The sequence below is a fragment of the Parasteatoda tepidariorum genome, chromosome 3 (genome assembly GCF_982258835.1).
Source record: "Parasteatoda tepidariorum strain Cologne lab strain chromosome 3, Ptep-v5.0, whole genome shotgun sequence".
Taxonomy (NCBI): domain Eukaryota; kingdom Metazoa; phylum Arthropoda; class Arachnida; order Araneae; family Theridiidae; genus Parasteatoda; species Parasteatoda tepidariorum.
In genome coordinates, this window is record NC_141757.1 from 73,048,475 (window position 1) to 73,069,115 (window position 20,641).

Consider the following 20,641-nt stretch of genomic DNA (forward strand, 5'->3'; position numbering starts at 1 on the left):
GGAGAATCAGATCATACCTAGAAATTGAGGAATAATATATAAAGACCTAGATATAATTAGCGCTAGAAAGACTGAAACTTAGTGTATACCTATATTGCCCAAACGCTGTCGCTGTAAAAATATAAATAATGTGTAATTTTTTTAATTAATTTTTGATAATTTTTATATTATTTCCAGTTATATAACAAGTTATTAGTAAATATTAACAATAAAAAAATTATATGTTGTACAAAATTCTAAGAAATTGTCTCTTTATACACATCATTGTTTCTCTAATTGAAATTAAAAGCAGTCAAAATGACTTCCTTAGGCAATCTAGTGTTAACATCATAAAGTCTAAAAAGCTGTGATGATCGAGTCACTTAATAAGAATGAATGAGAATAGAAATTTTAAAAAGGGTCTTTTTGGAAAAAAAAATAACAGGAAGGAGAAGTGTAGGAAGACGCTGAAAACGATGGCATGAGGAAGTTGAGCAAGACCTAAAAATCCTGAAAGGTATAAGCTGTTAAGTTATTGAGGAATGAAAAGTTTAAAGATGTATGGTAGGGTTAGAGAGCACGAGATTCTTCGTGGATTATAGTGCCAAGAAGTGAGTAAGTAACGAGAATTAAATGGATTTATAAGTCCTTTCAAATTCAATCTCTTAAACAAAAGCCCAGATTGAAAAGGTTTAGTAATACATTTATAAGTAAATGCGTGTTTTTTAATACCTCCAAAACCAAATTTTGGATATTCGAAGGATTTTTATCGTTCTGAGTGTCCACTGTCCCCTTATGTGAAACTTAATGAATTCTCTGATTCTGTATTTAAAAATCAAAGATCTTTGCGTTCTATAATCCTTCAATTGGCATTTGGAAGAGGTTTACCGAATCCTATCATTTTTCACCTTTAGATTTTCATCATTTACAGATCACTGCATTTGAAATATTTTAATAATAAAATATAGTCATTCAGTTACTTATTATTTCTTTGGTAACAATATTTATGCAGTAAGTATACAAAATTAATTGTTTTCGCAAGGTCTATAAGTTTTACGGTTTAGGAAACCGGTAAGGATACCACCTGCTCCCTAAATCGTACCACCCTCAAAAATAATGAATATTTATGAATAAATTAGTTAAAAGATCCTGTGAAATTTAAAAGAATTGCTTAAAGAAATGAGATATTAAATTGTTACAGGTATAGCAACAGTATAATTAGCCTAAAAATTGTTAAGAGACGTACGACTAAGTTCAAGTGTGATTTTTGTATGTGATGATGCATAGAAATAAAGCTATTATTTATTACTTATGTGTAACATTTTTATTTCGAAATTCATTTGTTTTTGTCCTTTTTAGTATAAAAAAAACTTTTCCAAACTTATTTTTCTTGTTTCCATTTAAGAGATAATTACACGAATTTTTCATTGTGATTTAAATTATGTATCTCAGTGTAAACAGTTGGTTTAACACATATTTTAACGTTAATGCACATCATTTTAATGAAAACGAAAGAAAATATGTTTTCTGTAATTTACTGTGCAAAACACTGTATTGGCTCCCAACAATAATGTTAACAACATCCCAAAATCCATAAATTTAATATTCCAAGAATTTGAATAATCACACGCTCTTTTTTATCATTTTATTCAAATATTTTAAAGCTTCATTCTGGAATACCATTCTAAAATACCACACATCAACTCATCTCCAAAGCAATAATTCAAGTATTATTTCTACAGTGTCAGCTTCTAATGTCTTTGCTTTCAAAATATTTTCACACTCTCTAACAACAAAACATAAATATTGATCACGTGTCATTTATACAAAAGTTCGACACGAACTTGAGCTCCGTCTGGCGGATTGAGGACGACAACTGTCATCATTGTTTTTTTATGTTGGAAGTTACGCGTCTTCAATGGATATATTTTATCGGAATGTGAGTCGTGATTGCAATGCAGTGGCCTGCTTATTTATAGCTTATTGACAAATCAGCAGGTGAAGTCCTTCTTCTCCATTTTCCATCAATAGCTCACGTTACAATAAATTTTAAAGTTCTAGTGTAAGAAAAAATGCTATTTTTCTATAAGAAAAATAGTTCATTTTGTAAAGCAATTTTTTTCAAATACAACAACTAATTTGAAGATTATTATATAGCAAAATGTTAACAAAAAGTTAATGTGTATTATATATATATATATATATGAAAATGTCAGTAGTTCAAAATATCGGCAGTTCCAGTTATAATGTTTTGAAATCATTTTAGCAATTCATTGATCATAAACCTTCAGCTAAAAAATATTTATATTCTTAAAAATTAACGTGTTAACTAATCTAATGAAATACACTTGACTTTTCACATTGGTATGAAGGTTAATGAAACATTGATTAATTAATTTTCTCGTTAACTAGTCAGCAAATAATTTTCTTGATTCATTACTCATTCTTTCTGCTAAAAATGCATTTTATGTGCAAAATCAAGCTTTTCCACCAACTCTGAACGACAATTTAAGACATTTTTTTGTCCACCATCAATTTTTTCTATACGCTAAATAAATGTTTTTAATTCCCGTAAGTTGCATGGATACTTTCGGAAATAAATAATAAATATAAGTGAAGGCATACTTAATAGAAAACGCAAGTTATTCTACCACATTTAAAACCCTGGCATATTAAACAAGAAAGTAAAGTAAGTACAACAAACAAGTAAGTACATTAAACACGTACTTCACACTATAGCTTTATTATAAAGGGCTGATTAAAAATATATTTTGGTAATCAGCACTATTGGTATTTTGGTAATTGAATTAGCTCATAATAGGTACGAAATATACTAATGTGGGTACTACAATAATGTGATAATAGGTTTTCACGGTATCCAGTCCATAAAGGTATAAAGACCAGAAAAAATTCTATGATTGCGACTATCGTGAGATGGCTTCAGGCAACAGCATCGTGCCAAATGATGCTATTAAACTTTATTTTCATGAGATGAACTTCAAAAAAAGTGTTATTCTTAATTTAATAAAGTAAAGCCATCGGCAAGGGCAATAGATGAAAATAGAAGCATTTTACTTTTATAATTTGCGTCGCTAAATATCTTTCAGGTTTGAGCATGATTTCGTAGTGTTAATTAAATCAGTGGTGTCTGTTATTGAAATGTTCGAATCCAATTCCGAGTCTGATTCCGACCTAACACTTCTGCCTAATTCTAGGAAAGTATTAATTGTTACAATAACATCTTTTTATCATATTTTTTTCATGTAATTTACTTAATACTATTAATTTAAATGATTAATTGATTGCTGTTCTATTACCTTAATACAAATAAAATACCTCTATCTTTAGTTTCTATCAACATATCTACTCCGTTAATAACAGTCGATAAGCAGATTTATGTAAGCTTCTCTCTCCAGTTAATACGAAATACAAATACATCTGACTTCATATCGGGTTTTACTGTCAGTTCGGATATTTATAAAAGATAAGAAAATATTGGGGGGAAATAAAGCCCAATTATTTTTAAAAACTCGACGAATCCTAAGAGGAATAAGTATGAAATAAAATTAGTTTTAAAAAAATTAAGAACGAACCAGCTACTTTTCTATGGTTTTACTCCAAAAAAATATCAAATAAATTATTGAGCGTATTATAAAAGAATCAAGTTAAATAGTCTCAGTTAATTTCAGATATTATATTGATTTCATATAATTTTTATATAAATTTATCTTAAAATGTGTTGCCAGAATTTTTTATGAAATGCTTAAAGAAAGCAAATGAAATTTTGTCCGTTTTTTTTATCATTCTTAAGTCACTGACTTTTCATTAACTTTCTTTAATAATTTTATGATAAATTCTTTCAAAAATTCATATAAATGAATATATTGTATGGGAAATTTCCGGAGGTTATATAAATAATTCTTATAATTACACACATTATTTTATTTCTTAGTTTTTCGTGCAAAACCATAGAAAAGTTGTTTTTTTAAAAAATGTGAAATTAGTTTATTACAAATTGAAGTGTTATTATTTAATTAGATTACCATAAATATATGAGAAAACTTAGCAATAGTATGACAATATATTTGCTTTTGATAAAATCAAATTTGAAAAGAATCTCAATTATTGCAATAAATAAAAGTCAAAACAAAGCATAGTTGATTTCTAAAGAAACCATTCAAAAAGACTCATGGAATAGTTTCTTTAAAGACTCATATAATTTTCATATAACTCATATAAAGACTCTTATATTTTGCAAAGACTCATATACTTTAAACTTTCTTTTCAATTCTTTTAATTTCAATCCTCTTTTCATTTTCTCACACCAGCTCATCGTGTTTCTCTGAAATCTTGTTTCATTCATATGAATCTCCTGTTAATTACGTTAGTTCATCACCACACCTATTTCCACTCGGATACGTATCTCATACCCAGATCTGCCTCCTTCAGATACCATCATTCCTTTCGACTACCATGATTTTTGCCTTGTTTTATTTTTCATCTTTACATTAGTTTCCAAGTTTTTATTGACAACGCTACGTTTCTTTCTTTCCAAATCTATTTTTTTCTTCATATTTCACATATTGGTGGATGATTGGTTCCTGCTTTGAGAGATCGAAACATGTTGGCTTTCTTCACGTTAATTTTTGAAGCTATTGCAATTTTCAACTTGGTTACTCTATCTTTTCACTTCAATGGTTCGAGATTATTCATGCAGTGACATAAGTTTTTTTCCGGTCAAAATAGTTACAATCTAACGCTTTTATCACACTGTGAAAAAAATCTGGTAAAATTGCCTCTCTGTATGGTAAATGCATTTGTGGTAAAAGAAACATAATTTTGGTTATGAAAACTAAAATATTCGGTATTTAACTCATTCATTCGGTAATTTTTCGTTCATACGGTAACGGTTTACCGAAAATTCTGGTTTTTAAAATTATAGTTCTTATTTCCACACGTTTAGTAAGAAATACAAAACTGAAAAGTAAATTTAACCGAATAAATGGTTTTTGTGCCATGCTCTAAGATATCGTGTTAAAAAATTACCACATTTACGAAACTATATCTCATATTATAAAACGATATTTTATTGTTGATTTTACCAAAATTATTAACAATTTGTTCGGTAAAAATTACCGTGATTTTTTTGTGTTCCCATAGAGCCAGAAACACGATAAATTTACAGAAGATTACGTACCTTGGAATATTTTTATAATTCTTTCTTATCATTTATAAATATTATAATCATTTTAATTCTTAAGACTTACACCGGTGCTTTTAGCTTTCATTGCTTTTAAAACATGTTTTCAATTACCTTAATTTTTTGTTAATTCGCTTTTAACTGATCACCACCACTGTCATTTGGCAAAATTTTACTGTATTTTTAGTTTTTATCTTAAATATTTAATGTAATAATTTAACTTTTTATCTCCGCATATCCCCCTGGTCGGGGTCGGAGTTCTACCTATCTTATTATTGATAAAGATTCTGAAAAATGTTTGGCTACATTTCATACAATTTTAACAACACAAGTATTATAATCTTCGCTTTGAGAAGCAAATATTCCAACATTCATATGCTTTTCAAGATTCTTACGACTCAGTTATTACACAACTTTCGTTGATGTTTCTGCAATTCGAACGAATGCATATATCAGAATAAAACTTTTATTTAAACAAGCACTTAAATTTCAGTGACTGTTGTAAATTTTATCCATTTATTTAATAATTCTAAATCGGTTGTCCTAATCAATGTAATATTTAAATTTGGAACAAGCATTTTATGCATAAACCTAACCTTATCAGATGATAAAATATCAGACCGTGAACGTGACATCATATTACACTTAAATGCATACACTTAACATAGAATATTTATGATGTCTGTAAATGTATCCCAGGTGAGTGCTTTTAAATAGCTTCCAAGATATTTTAGAAAACGATCGAATACGGTTTCGCATTCAGTAAGAGTCTGTTTATAATTTTTATATTATATTCTAGACTTCGGACGAAACATGTTTGCATCATTAAATTATACACGATACTAATGATTAAAAATTCATCAGGAAATAGATTTTTAAAAATATGTCACTGCTGGTTCCTTGTTTCGTAAGCTAATCTTTATAAAATATGTTTCATGAAGTTGCTTAAATAATTTGACTGAATACGTTTAGAAAAAACATCCGTAAATATGTTAATTTTACGGATGTTTTGTATCTATATAATATTCTAGGGTAAGTAATTTTGTAACTTCTTTTGTTTTAAAAATGTTGTAGATTATATTTCTCATAGGTGGAGCTGCGCACGGTATTGTATTGGTTTTATATATAAGATTTGATTCAGCCATTGTAAAGCAAGCGTAATTTTTTGTTATTAAATATATTTTATGTTACAGAGCGTGTTTGTTATAACTTATGCAACTTACTCAATGGAAGATTCACTCAACTGATATGTATTAAAAGAATACGTATTCACGAAAGAAACGAATCATATTACCCTGAGATAGTCGTATTTCACATCTATACCTTGTTTCATCGAAGTCATCTCAACTCTTGGAACCATTGCCGATACGCAGTGTTTTCACTAAACTTAATCTTTTCTTATTTTTAAATGATCAATTTAACTATGCTACCGTTATGTAAAATCATAGTACTATTATGTAATATTGTTTGCGAATTATGAAAATATGGCTCAACTTATCATCATATTAGCGTTGCAACCATTAACACGCTTGCACGCTCCAAAATTTTGAATAGTGTTATTCGAAGAGATGTTATTCAGTTTATCCGAGCAGAGAACTTAAAATATTTCAATTTTACAAACTGAAACAAATCACTTCGTTAAACCTTAGTAAAGGTACCATAAACCACGGTACTTTGAAAATAAGCGTAAAGTTAATAAAGTGATTAATTTAACCATGTTAAGTAGAATCACAGTATTATGTAATCATGTTTGCGAATATATGATTGCACTTTACATAACATAGCTTAAAATTTTCACTCTCCAAAAAAATCAGTTTAACGTTATAACGTAATATCAGTACCTTAAGCCACAGTACGTTGAAAATTTGGTTAACCTTCATTAATTGATCAATTTAACCATGCCACCGTTAAGTAGAACCATTCTTATGTTAAGTTTCAATGTTATGTAATCATCTTTACGAAGTACAAAAATATGGTTCAACTTAGTATCATATTAATATTGCAACAACGGGCACACTTACACACTCCAAAATTTCAAACAGCGTATGCCTCTAGCAAAATATATTGCCTTATTTAGCACATTTGTGATTCTTAATTGTTGTTGTTGTTGTTAATTTACGTCGCACTAGAGCTGCACAATGGACTATTGGCGACGTTCTGGGAAACATCCCGGACGAGGATCAGAAGACATGCCATCACAATTTCGGTCCTCTGCGGAGGGGATGGCACCCCCGCTTCGGTAGCCCGACGACCTACGAGCGAAGTCGAGCACTTTACGGCAGCACAGTTTAACGAGGACCAATACCGCACACCCTCGGTCCCTACGCAGACTGATCCAAGTGGTCACCCACCCGCACACTGACCGCAGCCAGTGATGCTCGACTTCTGTGATCTGCTGGGAACCGTGTCTTAACGATCAGTTCACTCCGGGACGATTCTTAATTTCGAATATAAATCAAATTTAAGATGTTTCAAGTGTGATGAGGGTCAATAAGATCATATATTTATTATACGTGCAGTTCCTTGACAGCTACTGAAATTTTAAACTTTTTACGTAGCAATCAAGTTTTAAACATCACATTATGTTGATTAAAACCAATTTAATGAAAAAACTTAAAACAAACTCAATCTGTACATTTACTTTAAAATCTGCATAATAAGATTCACTTTGACTGACACTTTTATGAAGAAAAAAACAATTATGATTATTGATTACTCTCAGAGAAATACATTCTGGTATTGAAAACAAATACTGCTCACCCATGAACTTTCATTTTCCAATTCTTCAAAAAAAGGTTTATTTCTTTCAAGACGAAATAAATTAATCTCATTTCCATTTTTCAGTATGATTATTTTATTCTTATTTTCATGTATCGAATAAATAATGCGGAACTTTTTAATGAAAAATATAATAAAACATAAAAGGTCATGTTAAAAATAAATAAAATTTCAAACCTCTCAATTATATCTCTGCTAAATAATTATGTTATTGACATTATTAATGAAAAAAAAGGTTTTTTTTCCTCCTTAAAAAATCAAAATTCAATATATGTTGAGTTTGACAAATAAATTTTCTATTATATAATAATATAGCTGACTGCTAAATTGCATAAAAATATCATATTGAACTGTCTAAAATTACTTTTCTTTGTTATTTAAAAATATAAACATATAATGCAATGACAGTTTCTAGACTTGGAACTTACCCACCACACTGTAAGAAATTTCTTATAAAAATGGTTAAATAACAGTTTATTGAATGGTTATTTTACCATACTTAAACAAAACAGTCAAATAACCATAAATAAAATGGTAATCAAACTGTTAAGTTTGAAAAAAACTGTTTATTAACTGTTTTCCCCTAATACGGTTAAACAACCAGAATTTTATCGCACCAACTAGAACCACGAATGAAGATACTTAGTTTTTCGCAACTGAGTACATATAGCCGAGCGGACTTGTCTGTCAATCTCATGACCGGCAAAACTGGAGTTCGAGTCCTGGTGTTGACACCACAATATTTCCAACACATGAAGAATTTCCAGGGTCCGGCACTACTTTACCTTAAGAAAAGCCAAGCTCCTATGTCCAATTTTTTTACGCTTATGAAAAATGCTAGATGTAAATGGTTAAAAAAAACCTTATAGTTTTGTAATTATGGTCTTATAACCATACTATTTGTAAATGGTTACAAAACCATAAAGGTAAAAAATGTTCTTTACCATAAACTTTACGGTAAATTGGATGGACATACAGCAGCCAGTTATTTTACCATAATTTTAGAATAAAAATTCTAACAGTGCAAAATTAGATACTCTCCTGAACTCACAATTCCGTCAGGTTAGGAAGGAATATGAAAGTCTTCTTAATCTAATATTATTTTTAAACTGACTTGGTTCGTATAGTAATAGAACATTTTAATCCTTCGACCACCTCCAAAATAATTTGTAACTACAAACTTAGCATGGTTTACATAAAATGCATACATTAATTGTTTTTTCATTAATAATTGGAGCCAATACATGCTTGAAGGAAAATTGTAAATATCTCCTTAAATTAGCTTAAAATATGGAAATAAACCATTTTTTTTAAAAATAGCTTTCTTAAAAAAGACATAACATTAAAAAATTCTTTCTTTTAATTATTTTTTTTAAAATTTTTAAATGAAAAATAACTTGTTTGAAAATTAAATAAGTACAAATTTATTCAAATAAAAGAAGTATACATTCAATCCCTTTAGCAGGAAACTGAGATAACAAACTTTAAAACTGCTAATAAATGAAGTAAAAATAAATTTTTGAAAGCTATTTCTTTATTTTTATGAACTTCAATTAGTAATTAGTTAGATTTATTGCGTGAATCAAACAAAAAATACTTAACTTAAATACTTAATTACTTTTCAAATGTTCCCCTTAAAATTTTATCATTTAAGTATTTCATCATAAGTATTTCATGATATCATTTCATCATATAAATGAATGCTTCGCTACATCAATTAAATTTCCAAAATAGGTAAAATCGAACAGAAAATTTTATTTTCTTACATGAATTTGTTATATAACTTCCATAGTTTTTTAAAAAAATTTAAAATTTTAAAGTATAGGAGCATTCTACTTTTCTCTGATAGTACCTAAAGCGAATTTCCTAGAAAAAGTTGTTTTAATCGCTCTTCATCTATTTCAACTTGACTGGCAGAATGATGTGCAACTTGGCATACCAATAAGTAGTGGTTCTTTCAGCTATGTTATCCTCTTCATACTCAGCACATATGTCACGAGCAGCTTTTGCGATCTTAGAACCTTAATTAAAATCAATATGAAAAAGGGGTCGAAAGCGCTTAGTTTTATCAACTTAATATTCTATTTCAATGATCTGAAAATCAACCTAAATTAACTGGTACATAAAAAGAAACATAGTTTCCAGCATAACAAAACATCCTCATTCGAATAATCTAAAACATATTCCATAAGGCTTTACTGACTTGCAAAATGTTAAATTTTTTAAAAATAAAACCCAAGGGAACTAGGTTACCAATCCGAAATTTTAATTAACAGAAACAGTTTCAAAATCACCATCAACATCACTATTTTTTTTATTGCATATTGTTTCAACTGTCAAGATGCGTGTCAAAGTTTTTTTTAAATCAATTAAGGGGATTTCAATAGCTCATTTTTATAATGCCTGTTACTTTATTTATTTATTTACTTTCTTGCAGTTGTGAAACTTAAATGCATTGTGTTTCATTAAAGTTTAGCTAGTTTTTACTAAAGTTGCAATCAATAATTGCACCAGTGTTCTTTTGGATAAAACTATTGATAAAAAAACGCAATTCATTCAAACGAATGATTTCAGATAAACTTCCAAAAAAAAACCTAGTTCAAGATATAAATTAAATCTATTGAATTATTTAACTACGTTTGTGTATGACCCACGTCTCCAAAGTGATATTGATCCCTTTTGTAGAACAGTTCATCATTTACAAAAGTCGTTTACCTTGGAAAAAAAATTTCATTTGAACTCAGTAGGGACAAAAGAGAAAAAAATGTGGGACAAAAAGAAAATTAATAGCTTTACATGATTTGGGAAATGAAGCTTTTACTCCAACGGGATATTCGTTTGCATTTATACGACTCACTAAATATAGTGGCTTGAAATTTATTTTGAGTTGAAAATAAAATTTTCAAGCAAACAAATCGAGCATCAATTTATTCGCAGCTTTATTTTTCATTCAATAAGTATTGCATTTAAAATCAAGAAGAAAAAAAGTGAAATTATTTTTTTAGAAAACATAGGAAAATGCTTAATGTGAATATTCTAAACATATTCAAACTCAGCTATGTTTATAAATTGTTAAGATGTGCCTTCTTCAGCCACCTTTGTTGGAAGAGCAAAAAGCGCAATATATCTTAATGTGATGTAAAATGAAGTGATTATAATGAGGTATTAATTGGAAACAAGACAATAAAGTTTTCAAAATATGCAACAACAACAAAAATTATTGCATTCTTATATTGTTTACTCTTTTAATATTACACAAATATCGAATTGATTTACGCCAAAATGTAAAAGTTACAGCCTAATACGCGACTCATTACGCGCTGTGACTTGTATAAATAAATGAGCTTGTGTGCTCAGTTGATTAATGGATTTGCTCCCTCTTAACAGATTTTGGTAAAATACTATCATTTTAATAAATTTATTTAAATAAACAATATTTTAATTTATTAAATTAAATTACGTAAAGGAAAAAGAATTAATGATACTTTCAATACAAATAGACTATTTATAGAACATTTGGGTTGCATATATAGGGAAGCTACGAAATCCTCCCATGGTTAGCACGACGGTAAGGGGATTCTAACCCCGTGTCTAACTTTTGGAAGATCAATTTTTACGACAGAGATGTGGTCGGTACTACCAGGGAACAGAATTTGTCCAAGATTATTTAGTTTACAGTCATTTAGTTATTAGTTATACTACCGAGCAACCAGTCACAATTTTGATTCGAATCTAAATCACGTCATTAAGAAACGTAAATAAAACGAAAAATTGTGAAATAATTCCACGATTAGCCCGTCCGGTGGGGTTTTCTAATCTAGTATATATATACTACTGGAACAATTCTACATCAACCCAGTGTTCAGTACAAACTTGGGTTCAATTTACAAATCGTCTATCCATCCCCGGGATTCGAATTAGGATTCATTAAGGTGATGCCATGAAAAGTTATAACAAAATATATAAAAAAAAAATTTTTCTGGTAGTAAGAATTATAACATTTAACATATCAGATTTCAAATAAATTAAATTTCAGAAACTTTTTCGAAATTTACTTCTTTTGTATTTTTCTTTTTGTGTATTGATATATTTTGCTACGGCTATATTAATACAATAGTAGAAAGCATTATTTTTCTAGACATAATCGGGTGAGCTGATGACAAGATTATATCCTTTCCTTAATTTTTTTTTAAATTTTAGGTTTTTTTGAAGAAAAAAAGTTCTTCTACTTAAAAAAGATCTTGGCATCTTTTTCCATCTTATATATATATATATATATATATATATATATATATATATATATATATATATATATATATATATATATATATATATATATATATATATATATATCATAAAACACATAATTAAAAAAATAGCAAATAAATGCTCTTATCATTAACTATCTGCAAAATATTTTTTCAAAAAATGTATAACTAATTCCAAAGAAATGATGCTATTAGGCAGGAGATCTTAATTTATTTTATCGTTTCCTTCATAAACGACTCTAATTAACAGGTGATCAAACAACGGTATTGCATTTCTTACGAGCAATTTCGTTTATAGAACCGTAACCGTATCTTCAAAGGATGAAATCTCAAACGATGTTACTGAAATTTTACGAGTAGAAAAACAAACACTTAATTTCGAATGGAATGTTTTGCATTCGAGTGCAGGGAAAACAAAAAGTATGTTAGAGGACATTTTTTTATTTTATTAACTGCCTTTTTTTTTCTAAATTACCCAGAAAGACAACGTTCAAGTCAAAAAATAAAGAAAGAATATGTAGATTAATGTATTGGATGAAATAGTTTCTTGTATGGGAGATTAATTTTCAAGGACATATTCGCGCTTTTTGAAAATCTTTATTTCAAGAGTTGTAAAAAAAAATGGCGGGTACATAAATGGGATTTTTCCGCAATAAATTTTTCACGGGTAAAAGAACAGGAAAGTGTTCTCGGGCTATGAAGAAAACGAACTAAAAATTCAATGGAGGGAAATATTACTAAATCGATTACGATGCAGCGTTCCAAACGATAACCGATTTTGATTTGACGTTTGCGATATAGCCTGTGTATTACTCAGTTTTTCTTTCAATCAAATTAAATTTAGAGCACTTTTTCATCGGCGAATAAAAAATATGTTGGAACTGAGGGCAGTGACTCTTTATAAATTTCTTTCCCGATATTCTGATATTGCTTTCCTATAGATTGTGACGGAAGATTAATAGAATATTCCCTCTGTGATAATTGGTAGTTAGAAATAGTTTGTAATAGCTGGAAATCTGATGCAATTTAAAAAATACCTTTTTCCATTTTGACTTATTCAATGTTTATGCATTTACTAAATAATCCTATCAACAATGTGGTTATTGATCATTTTATCTTCCTGTTTACTGAAAACACTCATTTATTTTAAACACTATCATACTCAAACAGATCCAGAAAATCATACATAACAGTAGATAATATGCATATTATTTTCGTTAAAATGAGAAGCAGTGTTTCTTATAAAATTATATTAAGCTAAACTAACTAATTTTGCAGTTAAATATTAAGAATCGTCATTTTTTTTTAAAATTTACAAAATTTCTTTAATGTGAAATCTGTAAGCGAACATCAACGAAATATCTTACACTAACAAAAATTATTACAAAATTTTTTTTGCAAATCTAATAAATGAACCAGATAAGTTAATGAATACAGAATGCAAATCAGATTACATTAACAAAAATACTTGAAATAATGTGCTATTTTGCAAAGGCTTTAATTTTAAAACATTAAGTGCTCCTAAAAACGACCTATTGAAATTTATCTCATGTTGCATTTCGTTTAAAGTTTTAACACAACACTATAAATACAACACTCTCAAAAATGAAAATTTTAAAAAAAAGATTGAAATTTAAATTTTAAGCCTGATTTCAAGACCTTAATTAGATTGATCAAAATTACATTTTGCTTTGGTTTTCCTAAAATACTGATATCAAATAAAGAAATACAGTCAGAAAAATCTTTTAACTTTGAATTATAATAGAGATTGCCACAACCTTAACACTAGGAAGACTGAAACTTAGTGTGTTCCTATATTGCCCAAAAGCAGTCAAAATGACTGGATTGTAAAAGTATAAATAATGTGTAAAGAAATTTTTTTTAAATTAATTTTTAATATTTTTTATATTATTTACAGTTATATAACAAGTTATTGGTAAATATTAACAATAAAAAATTATGTGTTGTACAAAATTCTAAGAAATTGTGTCATCATATACGTCATTGTTTTTCTACTTGAAATTAAAAGCAGTCAAAAATGACTTCCTTATGCAATCTTGGGTTAATAAGGTGCCAAATTGAATCAGCTTTCCTTAAAACAGAGTATTATGTAAAAAAGTTTCAGAAGATTCCTCCTGAAAAGCAATGTATATGATTTTACTATGAAGCTAATACACATCGCAACAAGGTCGGATTGGTTGGAATTTGTTTAATGGAAAATTAACTGGAAAAAAAGGTATGGTCAAGAAACAAAAACTTAATTTATTCTTGAAGTAAGGCAGTCATTTTCATGAAATATTTTTTGGTCTAGTGAGCTCGCCACGATACAGTTCTTAATGACAAAAAATGAATGCCACCGGACAAATACGCAATATACACTTTTTCCGTGAAATATTTAAAGATTGTTTGCCATCGGAACACCAAGTCTACAGAAGGCCTAATGAAGTTTCTGCAGACCTTGACAAGGTCGGAATGAACCATGCGCTTGGAAACTATCAATGACCACCCTTAAAGAAAATATGACGCGGCTGACTGAACCCTTACACTCAGAACGACGCTTGAGTAATCGTTTAATGGCACGAGCATTAAACATTCCAAAAAAAAGTATTATTTACGAGATTGTGACAAACAATCAACTGATGAAAAAACTAAACGAAGAAAAGTCTCACCATTCCGCTTTCCTTGTGCTCTGCTACCTGTCTCATTCAAAAGTGCCAACGATGATCCAGTGACCCAACAGTCCTAACGTGGCTCTCACGGACTTCTTGTTCTGGAATTTGAAAACTTCCTTCAAAGGACAATCACTTTGACACAGATGGTAAAATCAGAAAAGTTCACACCAAAGCTCAAAAAGAATTTCTTGAAAAGTCATAACATGACATCTGCCATTATTTTGCAGACAAACACTGTATCATACATATCAAACAAATAATAAACGATACCATGCACCCAGATTCATTTTATCTAAAAAAAAACTCTTTTCCCCTAGGAATCTATAAACAACAAAGTTAATGATTAAGATCCAATAACAATAGATTTTATCAATACTCATAATAACTAGATATTGTCAATTATACCAATGATCTTAAAATGTGCACTGTCGCACTCAACTTGCTCTGAACCTAAAGAAGAGATTGATAATAAATGCATAAGGTCAAAATTTTTTTCATTTGAAAAACCATTAGCAAGCAAATACAGTGTGTAACAAAATTATGAGACTACTGTGGAATTTGGGACTTTTATTATAAGTAAAATAAATTTTCCAAAACTAAATTAAGTTAATAAAAATTAAAGAAAAACAAAATATATGAGTATAATTTTTTAGATATAAATATTTTGTTTACAATATCAAAATTCTCCCCCTTAAATATATGTTCAAAAGACCACCTATTATAAATTAACATTTTCACAAAATTAAAAGGATGCTTACCCACCATTTTTCTGGATAACTTCAAAGACTCATTTCATTGGATGCAATCAAGTTTTCAACAAATTTTTAGGAATTTTGTTACATTCATCCATGATATCTACTTCCAAGTCATTTATAGAATCATATTGGCAGTTATTACCTAACACTTGTCTTGCCAAGTAGCCCTACAAGTTTTCAGTGGTATTAAGATCAGGACTAAAGCTTGGCAAGCTTAGGGCTTCCATTTTTTTCTTTCTGAAACCAATTTTCGGTTTAATAAGACACATGACATGGCGCATTGTCCAACTGTAATTTCCAGTCTGACCCTCCTACATGTGGACCAAAAGGAATAAGGTATAAGGTGTTGTTAAAGTAGTTATTGATAACAACTATAATCCATTTTTCAAGAAATTCGCTCCATGTCACATTTACCATCATGCGCAGAAGATCCCCACACCATCATTGAAACACCACCCATCTGATTACTAAAAAAATCTCAAGGTTCTGCTCGCAAATCATATCAGTAGTAATTATTATTTGAAATTGAACTTTTTTTTGTTGTCTGCTGAGTTATTTTGCAAGTTCTGTTTCCATGAAAGTTTTAAAATGAATTTATTATCTCGAGCTGATAATTTATGCTTCCTACCGGATCTTTTACATTTTCCATAAGAATCTCTTTTGCCTAAAACATTATGAACAGCAATTTTAGAACGTTTCATTAACTTACATATTTCACGCTTCGACTTTCTAGAGTATTTAAAAAACCAAATTTTCCGAACTCCTAGCTCGGATAATTCTTTTCCGTGAGGTACTGTGAATGTTCTTAGGAAAACAAATAAATAAAATTCTCATTTTCTTTATAATATTATCGCTTGCGTTTTCTGAGATTCAAATTACAGTTTACCTACGATTTTCAGAGAAAAAATAAAAAGATTTTTGAAACTCAAATGATTTTGAAAAAATAACTAAGTGATCTTATACTCATGTAACACCCAAACTATAAAAAAATCATTTGCTGTGTGAAAGTAACTCGATTTCTTTTTAGTTTATTAGTTTATTGAAGAAAATATAACGAATTTCAGTTGCTTCACTACTTTAAAATTGTTCATTTTATGCAATGTATTTTATTTTATAACCGTCGTTGAACAGCCGACCCAATTTCATGGATTTACGACTACTTACGTTCAACTCCGTAGCCTTGTAATTTTGAACCAATCCAGAAGACAAGGAAACTCTTGGATCAGTACCCCCAGAGGTATTGATTTGTTGTGGGAACATGGAGGACTTTGAGACTCGACAGATTTAACGTGCATCAGTCACCATTTACTACACGGGGAGTCTTCGGCCGGCGAGGATCGAACCCACAACCTCTTGGATATGGGCCCAGCGCCCTACCGACCAGGCTATCCCGGCCCTATGCAATGCATCATAAGAATGAGTGATATTTGCTATGGTCTAATAATTTTGTAATTGTTGAACTGCTGGTAGCTTTTGTATAATAAATTCACAAATCGCCGGAACAAGAACCTTTAGAATATTCTGGAATTATTTTTCATAAAACTTCCAAATGCTATACAATTACCAAAGATGTTTTTATTTATCGAAAAGTTTTTGCCTTCAATAAAACTATCCCTTTCTTTCTTCGTAAATCTCGTTTATTGGTTAACCACACTGCTGTCGTGTCTTGTCCGAAAAGTATTGAATCATTCTTTGTGATTTTCGATGTCCTTCTCGGTGGTAATTCTTTTTCTTCTTGTTCCAGAACAGTTTGTATGTGTCACTCTTAATTCTTTGTTCTCTGTCCCTTCATGCCTCATTGGAATGACATTGCCTTCCTCTTAAAGACTTTTTTTATTAATACCTTTTTCATCAAGTTCAGAACCAACTTTTTTCCTTTGAAATTTTTTTTATCTCTGTATACTTGAGACTGAAACACTAAAAATGCTAATTACATGCACTTAAAAGTAAAACAATATTACTTCGATTATTTAGAAATGGTGATTTTTTTTTAAATGAAAAATAGTACGCATGGATAAACAGAATGGAATTATGTTCGTTTTTGAGTTTACGGTGTTTTATTTTTATTTCAAAATATACTAAGTAGTTTCAACTTGAACTTATTTGGTTTTAAATTCTTATAATAAATACTGCCAGTATTCTATAACAAATATTTTTTTTATAAAAAGAATTTGAAAAGTAGTTACTAACTGTTACTTTCTCAGAATAACAATTTGTAAGAATAGCAAATACTTAGATTTAAATAAGCATTGGTGCTTGATTTTTAATTACAATTGAAATTTGTACTATCAGGAGCAAAAATAATGAGTTTGCATGTGTCCACTCTGCTGACAAAAGCTTATTGGTATAATTTGAATCGTGGAATAAAGTTGGAAATAAAATGGGAAATTTGCATGATTTTTAATTAATGGATATACTGATTAATTTTTCAGAAGTTGCCGATGACAAGTCACTGAAAAGGAATTTAACGTAAACTTGTTTCCTGAGTTATCTTGAAAATTATATAAAATGTATTAGATATGAATAGGAAAGATTGTGGAACCGAATTTATTCATTCATGCCATCAATTTCTTTGAACGTACTTAAATTAAATAAATTTAAAATTTCTGAATGATAGTAAAATGGCAAAAATGACAGAAAAATAAAATAAAACAGGAGAAATTGAGGGCTATACCAAAAGTGGAAACATCAAATTTTTATTCACTGTTCTTAGATGTATTTATTAATATTACAACAGAAATCTGTAATAACTTTAAATCATTTTGTTTACCCAAAGCTAGGTGTTAAGGCATTTTTTGCTCGTAGTGTGGAAAATACTGATTGGTTTCAATACAAAAACAGGAGTTAATTTCAAAAAGAAATGGATGGTTAATTGCTTAACTGTATTTTGTTCAAAATTGCTAAATTTTGTTATTAACCCTTACTGTTCCGAATTAACTCTTAAGATGAGTTTTTTTATGAACAGTAGTATAAAATTAATTGAATAATATTTATTTTCGATGGAAATATCTATTTTGGATTGGAATATCTGGCTGTTTTATTTATAAAAATCGTTGCGCTGGGAAGAGGAAGCTTAAAAAATGTGAAATAGTAAAAGTTATATTTTCTCTGATAATCGGATAAAAGATTTGTTTCCCGTTATGGCTGGTAGAACATGAGGGATTTTTGTGCTGGACATTTCACTTGGAGGCTTGTTAATTCAACCCGAAAAGTACTCCATAAAAAGAATTTAGTTTCTTCTTAATCAATAATCATTTTCTAAGTTGAACTAAAAATTATAAAAAAAAAGTTAGTAGAGTTGAGTTATAGTTAGAAATATATAATAATGAAATGAATGGAATAAAACTAGCTTTTCAATAAAATTTTATTTTCTCAACGATAAACAAAGATGACTACTGAGCAATATTGGGGATCGAGGAGCAAAAGCGAAAAGGGGGAGAGCCTCCTAGTTCGGTACAAAATCGAAAAATATTCAAGCGTCTTTATTTTGACTCCCGCAAGAAAGAAGCTCAAAATCCTTTCCTAATTTTGTTTCTGAAATAATTCAAGATTTTACGAAAACAAAGAAACAAAAAATGCTTACATTTTAAATTAACTCTAATCAAAACCGGGAATTGAATTTCAACAAAAGTTAGCTAAACAACTTCGAAAAAAATATAGTAAATAAATAAATAAATAGGAAGGAATATTGTAAACAGCTGGTTGAGAAGAAAATAAGCATCTTTAAATATTCAAATGGTGCACTCAACATTCTTGTAAGCAAATTTCAATCTTTATTATAAAACAAAGACATCTGCCTTCGAAATTTCCGCTGTGGATTAAATAAAAAAAAAACTCAGAAAATTCCTTAATAATGGATAAGAAAGACTTATTTTCTGGAGACAACAGGCGAGAGGGGAATAAGAAAAGAAAAAAAAACTTAAGGTGAGTTTTGGTGAAATAAACTTCATTTCCTTCACCATCGGAAATTTCATCTGCGCTTGGCTAGTTGCCAATTTTCTCCACCTTCCTGAGGAGAAGAATATTGAAGACTGGTTATCCTTTGTCAGACACCAAAAATATTCAGAATTCCTAAGAGGATTTATCGAAAAATTTATTCACTGTATTTTTATGAATTTAACAAAAAATCGATGGAGAGTCCATCAGAAAAGGTAATGCATTTGGTGGTATATATTTTGTTAGATATTTTGTTCCATAATCTATCCGCCTGTATTTACTACAAATTTTAAGAACATTTTTAACAATAAGATACAATCTTTTTTACAACCTACACAAACCAACCACAAAAAATAGTGTTTCCTGATATTGCAATAATATCACCATGAAATAATGTAAATTACAGCATATATAGACTAGCTATATATACTTAATCTACAATCTATATGAAACCGGGTGATTACTTTCTTTTTAATTACGTTTTTTAAAGTTGTTCCTTTAAGGATAAATAAAGGAAAAACCAACGTTAATTGTAAGAAAAAAATATTTATCAATTCAGCATTCCAATCTTGATTATGGAAAATCCAGACTAGCATGTGTTTACCACAATCAATAATATTCGAGTAATAATGTGCATAGTAAATTCTTATTTTAATCTTTATTTATTTATGTTCACCTTCTAAAAATGCTTTTTGCTTAACCTAATAACGTAAAGGCACCAAGGAATGACACAAATAATAATAAAAAGATGTAGGAATTATTTTCACAGATTTAATTGAGTCAGTGTATTATTTTTAGTTTTATACATTATTGCGTAGTGAAGATTCATATCGAGTTGTAATTCATGATTCTTGACTTTCTTTATGACCTCTGTGGAGGAAGTGATCAGTTCAATTTTAGTGGTTCGTTTAGGTAGCATCACTGTAATATTAAGCATATTTTAGGCCGTGTGAGATACATTTCAATTTGAATATAAAAAGTTAGCAGTTACACTGACTGTTAAGAAAAGAATAAAATATTCTATATTCGCTTTTTAAAAATTGCAATAGAAAT